Genomic DNA, 7,706 nt, shown 5'->3' with positions numbered 1-7,706 from the left:
TCTATCCTAAGCGGTTCTGACTTTAAAAACAGGGGGACAATTCATATCAGCCCTGGGGATTTTGATACCTACGCTATTGCACATACATGCAGGGCACATAATACCTGTATAAAGAAAAATGTAGAAGAGACAAAAAGTAAACCGTTTCAGGAATCAAACACAGCGTCCAGCAGCCACAATGAAAACGACATCCACTTGGCAGAGTGTGGCTCCGCCCCGAGTTATACTGATACTTTCAATGGAAACTATGGTAACATGCGCACACAAGCCAGGGATCCAAATCCGATGTACACACATGAAAGTGTGAACCCTTATCCAATACACGCTGAAAACAAAGTATTCCCCAATCCAATGTACCTGCAATGCACCACGGAAGTTTCTAACGCCAGCCATGGATCCGCTTTCAAGCCAAGTGAACCCCATCAGGAAATAGAAACAGAGTCCAACAGTCGCACACAACCCATGGATTCAAATCCAATGTGCACACTCAACACTACAACCCCTTATCCGTTGCACCCTAAAAACGACGTCAATCCCGACCGAGTGAACACGCACCTACAAAATACCATAGAGCCTTCTAACGCCAGCCCTGGATCCGCCTTCATGTCAAGTATGCCTAGTGGTGATATTCCCTGCACCCTGACATCAGCTGATACACATCAGCAAGAAGAGCACGTGTGCCAGAATAACCTAGAATGCAACGCAGCTTTATCAGATACTCAACCAAAACTACTCTCGCAGGATCTACCATCAGCAGCTTCACACGACATCAATGATGTCTCAAGCAACCCGTTGAGCAATATTAATGGTGTCCTGAATGCAATGAATCCAAATCCGATATACGTGCCAAACGTCCAGAATAGTGCAGCTTGCGGTAAGAACTTTAACTTTTTTATTGTTTCTATTCCCCGACCATCCTCACGGTGGTAAAATCTGGGCTGCAAACGTTCCCACATTACATAGAATCCGAACTGTGTTTGATCGTGTTCGATCTGGGCAGTTCGAATCGAACCCGCGTTCCATTTCGGGGTCACCTGCGGTCATTTGCAATAAAGCGGCAAAACAAGCCCTTCTGCCTGAGTGCCTCGCAACAGATAAAAAAACAACAATTTTCTATAGATACAAACAGTTTCCAGGACAGTACATGTCCGCTATCATTTTTAGCGAGGCTACTGTCGTATCCTTGGGTGACCTTGAATACTGCAATGCGTCTTAACGCCTGTATGAATAACACAATGCACACCGTCGGGCAATATGACATGTCTGCAAAACTCGTTCAAACCTGGAAGCATGGGGAGTCAAACGTACCCCATTTACGGCTCAAAATGACTGTTACGGCTTTCCTGACAATCGTGCTTTAGGGATTTTGGAAAAATGCGCTCCATTTTGAATTATGGGTAGTTGAGTCCGAAAAAAACCCAAAAATTCGATTTTTTCACCTATTTGTCGACAAAAACTATACTTAAAGTCAGAAATTAAAAAAAATCCTTAAAGCACGATTTTTCATCTTATTCCTAGTCGTCAAAAAAATAAAAATCAGTGATCTTGCGTAATACGTGTAGCCAGGTTTGCTCGGTGATTGGCTAAAATATGGCGCTGCGAAAACCCGCAAATTATCGACTTTTTTAAAGAAATCCGAAAAAATAACCCATTTAGTGCAAAAAAATCACCATTGAATGTATACAAAGACAACAAGAGTTCCGAGATATCATACCTCCATGAAATTATGCAAATGACCTCCGCATTAACATAATATATGCATCGTGCTGTTAACTTTTCATTAACTTACATATATCCCAAGTGTGACATTCCCATTATTTACCATTAAGAAATCATAGCATTAATTATGCAAATTAGGTCATTATTTGCATAATGAGTATCTGTTGAAGTTCCGCCTGCCATATGTTACATACAATACATGTTTGAAAGTAGTATAATGTAAAAAACTGTAATGATAGAATTTCCTTATTAATTATGCAAATAAATTCCTATTTGCATAATTTGCATTTAATTATGCACATCTCTCTCTCAGCTACCTACACATCAAAAATGATGAAAATATGTTGTTCCTATCTGGACTAATTGGCTTTTAAACATTTCGCCAGAAAGTGCCCTGCAGTTCCAGAACAAGCTGCTAGGGGGACCAAACTCACACCACTTATTCCTGACAGGAAAAGATATCAGTCACCAAAACATCAAGACCATAGCATGTTCAGGACAAAAGATACAAAAACCGGAAGTTCTGCTGCAGTACCAAGGTCATCCACCATGAGGCCCATATTTGACCTTGACCTTTGTCTTTCCAAGACTTACCAGCATACCAAGTATCATTTGATTTGATTTGATTTATTAGAATTGCAAACAAGTACAATACTCGTGGGCCACAGGCAGCGGGGGCTGGTGTTGTGGCCCACACACAAAACAATCACAAGCACACGAACAAGACACACATTTAAACCTAGTAGAAGTATATAGAAATAAGTATAAGGGTACTAAAAACAGCATAGATTACAACCCATCAAGGCGTTATGAAGTTATGCTGACCACAAAGTTGCGGAACAGACACAGACAGACACACAGACACACAGACATACACGCCAAAAACAATACCTCAATTTTTCATGGAGGTAATAATTTTATTTAATTTGAACGAAATTTTCCCTTCGATACTAGTTTGTTTATTTTAAATGTTTTACGATTAGCGCAAAATTGCGTCTTGTAACCCGATACTTTATTGAACGCGACCAGCAATGGGAAAGAATGCCGTAGTGACAGACCGCCGTGCCTTTCGAGTACAACTTAAAGCTACAACTTAAGATCCAACACTGAATAAAGTTTTCTCACCTAAAGCTTTCGACCAGTCACTCTGGTCTTCCTTTAGTAGACTGCCCCAGTGAGGCTGTCACGTGGCCCCCATCGCGGTTTACGGAAGGATGATGGGCCCTCTCAGGAAATAGTCTCAATATTCTCACAGTGTCCTATGAAACAAAATGTCCAGGTGACTCTATGTGGATGTGTTTTTACACTAATCACACTGCGCTCTAATTGGTCATCTAAAATAACCTAATTAACCAACCCCACAGAAGGCAACAACCCTTTGAAATACTTTTATTTACCTTTTTTGAGTAAAAACAGCGATTGTAGCTTGAAAACCCAAATCCCCAACTGACAGTTGAAATAGAACACTTTAGGGTTCTACCAGGGTTCTACATGTTCCAAAAGCAGAAGGGGTTGGAAGATTCCATTGCTACATGGGGGTATAAACTATGGGAATAGTTCACATTTTGAACAGGGGTGATTTAGGAACAATCCATTTCCGCTGGAGGGGTATAGGTCCATTTTTGGTACTGGGGATGTGGTGAAGCCATGCTGCATTTACTCCTGAGCAAATGTTGGCCTTTCTAGGGGAAATTTGGAATGGGGAGGAAGAATGGGTGAAATATGCTGTATTTGCTCTTGAGCAAATGTCGGCCTTTCTAGTTGAAGGAGTTTTAACCGTTTTTTAAAGTTTGGATCGCTGCGCATCGGAGGCCAATTCCCCTCTCCTTTTCGCCGAATTCTACGATCCGTATTTCCGTAGAAAGACATGGTACAGGCTAAGTAAATAGTATGTGGCTTCGTTCACAAAAAGATTCTCTGACCACTATAACTACGATAATCATCTTAAAAAAACCCTACACTATACACACACACAACACCGACCAAAACAATATCACACTGTCGAAGGATTGAGACCTCCGAACTCTAGTTCTGAATAATTTGTTAAAAAAAACAACATAATTTAAAAAAAAGAAATAAATGAAATTTTTACATAAAAATGATTTTTGATATCCCCACTATACTAAAGGTACTGTTTCAATGTCACATGATCACCGCAAATCATTGCCTTGATGATCTGTTTTTCTGTCCATGTCATCTTGTTTCACGTAACATAGAATGTGAGAGCTTTTTTTTCGGCAATGGATGAATTTTATAAAGTAATTTTGTTAACTAACTGTCAGTTGGACAGACTATATGATAATAACTTTAATGCCCCGCCTTATCCTCGGTGTATATGGGGGTATAATCCCTGATCAGGTGCAATAACTACCTCATAAAACACCTCCTTTGCTCCTCTCACGTGGTGCTTTATTCGGTGGTTTTCACAACTGACCAGTGATAATCTCACCATATACAGCTCGGGGCGGGACATCAACCCATCATTATACAAAATCCAATTTATTTACCTTCAAACCAATTGATGTAGGTCCACAGCAATTTAATTATTTGGTTCTTGGATCCATCCGCTTCCTTTTTGTCTGATTACTACACTAATTTTTTGGCCCCAACAGTTGACTAACATGGCACTAATCTGCAATATTTCAGGATGCACCCGTCGCCAGCTCTGTTTAGCTGCAGTATATACAGCTACGGTCCTTGTGTCGTGCGTCGTTATTGGAGTCTTTCTCTGGTTAACTTTGAGCGCCAGCTCAACAACGGTAGGTCTCTGTCTTATAGCCTTGCCTCGCTTTCGCTATGTTCACCGTTTTGTGAGCTTTCTTTTGTATTTTAGAGTTCTCGTTTAGTTACAGGGCAGACGCCACTATTGCGTTGCACATAGAGGCCCCAAAAGGGTTGTATTTTCTAGTTAATAGGTTTATATCATTTGTCCCTCGACAGTTTTGGTCCATGCCAGTTTAAAGGCTTTTGGGCTAGAAGGAACAGGTAGGGCCTAAACTTTCCTACTTTAGTCAATTTTTTGGTCTAATATTACCAGTTTAGTGGGCATAATGAGAAACCTGAGTGATGAGGTCTTGTCTGCTCAGGGCGGATGGATACATGAAAAACTTAGGTCAAAAGTAGGGTTTGTTTACTGTTATCAACTGTCAGAAAGAGAGAGAGAGTAAGAGAGAGAGAGAGTAAGAGAGAGAGAGTAGAGAGAGAGAGAGAAACCTTCGGAGCTGGTATGCTTTGCCGAAGGGCAGTTTAATAGGCTATATGAATGCAGATACAGTTACAGACACAAAACCTAGTTTGCATGATCCTTTAGAATTGGACAATCGCTTACTGCGCTTCTTCTTTTGATACATCCGTAAAAAAATGTGATCAGGTCGGTAAACGAATGAATAGCAAAGTTCATTGATCACAACCATTTGTTTTTTTACGAGCCGACGTTTCGATGGCCGTCTGTCATCTTCATCTGGGTAATTTAAAGAACTTTGCTATTTATTCGTCCAATACAGTTTGGTAATACTACTACTACGAGGAAGACTTCTACCACTACCACTGTGTATACTCTTACCTCTGTACCAACTGGAGGTGGCAGCTCTGTCCCCACGTTCTCAACAGTCTCCAACACCACAAAACGCGAAGGTGAGACTAGGTTTATCTGTTGGTAGGAAAGGTCAAAACATAATACTCTACTCCAGAAGCTAGTTTCAAAATTCCTCAGAGAGTAAAACCTACTGTGCATGAATCCAGTTTGTGCCTGAACGCAGGTAGAACATTGTAGCGATCGAGTTAACCCTATCTACACACTTGGGGGTAAAAGTGCCCGCGCCAAATTTGATGTCAGATAACGTCCGAACGGCTTGTGTTAGGGCCACCAAACTTGGTGGCTTTTCCTAAAATATTGTTGCCAACAATTTTAAAGAAGTGAGATTAATTAACAATTTTTCGCGTTGCTATGCCAACGGGTTTCTGACAGGCAAGTTAATTTACACATGCTTTCTAATATAAGTAACATCTTATATAATTGCATGTAATTTTATCAATAATTATGCATAATTTATGCTAATTTGATGACATCATTGGCCAAAATCAAGGATTGCGGACCATATAATTAGATTAGGTAAATTCCGGTTATTTTCCTAAAAAATTTATCCCAACTTTGATTTTTTTGGTACAGAAAATGTTAATCTAAACCGCTGTAGTCTATTTCCATTTTAGTGTAAGGCTTTATTTTGAAAAAGTATTTTCGAAAATCAAATCTTGACGATCCAAGATGGCGGACAGTTTTACTATGCATGACGTCATTTTATGACGTCACTGGTGTTGCTATGGGCAACATATGATTAAGTAGACCTTAATATTATATCATAAACATTTTTTGTTAAACCTGTGTTGTACACAATTAAGTTTTAAGAGAAAACCGTTTTTAGGCAATAAATCACGTAAATGACGTCATAATGACGTCATATTACGATTAATGTTATCAAAATTGTTGATGATTCATTATTACTAGTACACCATAAATTTGGCGGTCATGCGATATACTGTTCTCGAGTTCTGATGGGGGAGGGGCTGAATGAGCACCCCCCCTCCCGTCCCAAAGCCTTTATGTGTTTCGTCACGGTGTCTCAAGAATTTGATCGCCACAAACATCTCACTACTGTTGTTTGTCTATCTTTTCTCCTGATAGTTACTCAGAAATGGCGGGACGACTACCGCTGTGGAGACGGTTACACTACAGGTGATGGGAGGACCGCTGAGTGTGACCCTGACAGTACCTGGCCATGCTGCTCTTCGGGCAACTGGTGTGGGAACACTGCAGGACACTGTTACTGTGCGGGCTGTGTCTACTACCATAACACAGGTCGGTACTTAATGATTTATGAAGGTGTGTCTGTGTGTATGTATGATTCATGTGTGTGTGTGTGTGTGTAGTTGTATATTACGAACAGTTCCTTTTTACCTCCATGAAAAATGTATTGTTTTTAGCGTGCGCGCGTGTGTGTGTTTCCGCACATTTGTAGTCAGCATAACTTAAGAACATCTTTATGGACTGTGCTGTGGTATTTTGCATGCTGGTAGGTCATAGAAACACAAAGGTCAAGGTCAAATATGGGCCTCCTGTTGACTGACCTTGGTACTGCAGCAGAACTTCCGGCTTTGATATCTTTTGGTCTCATTCTTGAGTTTTTGTTAACTATGGCCGCCTATGGCAAAATACGTAACTTTACATAGGCCAAAACCCAATAATTTGAATGACAGCCATCTAGTCTATCCAATCAATTTTGAGCACAATGGCCCTACATTACGTCAAAAAATTCCCAACCAGATCTAACCCAACAATCTCTTTTTATTTATTTATAAACTGCACTTGGCCACTCTCCGCCAGAGGTCCTCCAGCGCTGCTACCTCCTGACCGCATTACCCATCACAACAGCGTGTAAACATCCGACCTGTCGCGCGGATGTCAACACTTACCCACTAATTTTAGCACATACAAACAACCTCTCATATCACAAGCGGTTTACGCCAACTGACTTAGCTAAAATGCAATTTCTGGCGGATATAAACACACATCCATACACGCATTTAATTTTTAGTACGATCTACTTTAGAGTACCCACGCGGAAGAATACCGAAATGAGACCTTTTGTCCTAAACATTCTATGATCTTCACTTTTGGGGACAGATAGCTTTTCCTGTCAGGAATAAGTGGTGTGGCCTTTGTCCTCCTAGCAGCTTGTTAGCTGATAAGTCCAGAAAGGAAAATGTATTTTCATCATTTTGGTGTGTATGTAGCTCAGAGAGAGATGTGCATAAATAACTGCAAATTATGCAAATGAAGACATAATTTGGATAATTAAGGAGGAAATTCTTTTATATAATAGTACCTTCTATGGCAGGTTGAACATCAGCAGATAGCAATTATGCAAATGATGACCTATTAATATGTAAATATTCTGTGATTCCGTGTTAGTGAATGATGGGAATTTCAT

Source organism: Branchiostoma belcheri, unplaced genomic scaffold (assembly GCF_001625305.1).
Source record: "Branchiostoma belcheri isolate BF01 breed outbred unplaced genomic scaffold, Haploidv18h27 scaffold164, whole genome shotgun sequence".
NCBI classification, from domain to species: Eukaryota; Metazoa; Chordata; class Leptocardii; order Amphioxiformes; family Branchiostomatidae; genus Branchiostoma; species Branchiostoma belcheri.
The sequence above is the reverse complement of the archived record's forward strand: the minus strand, read 5'-3'. Positions refer to the sequence as shown.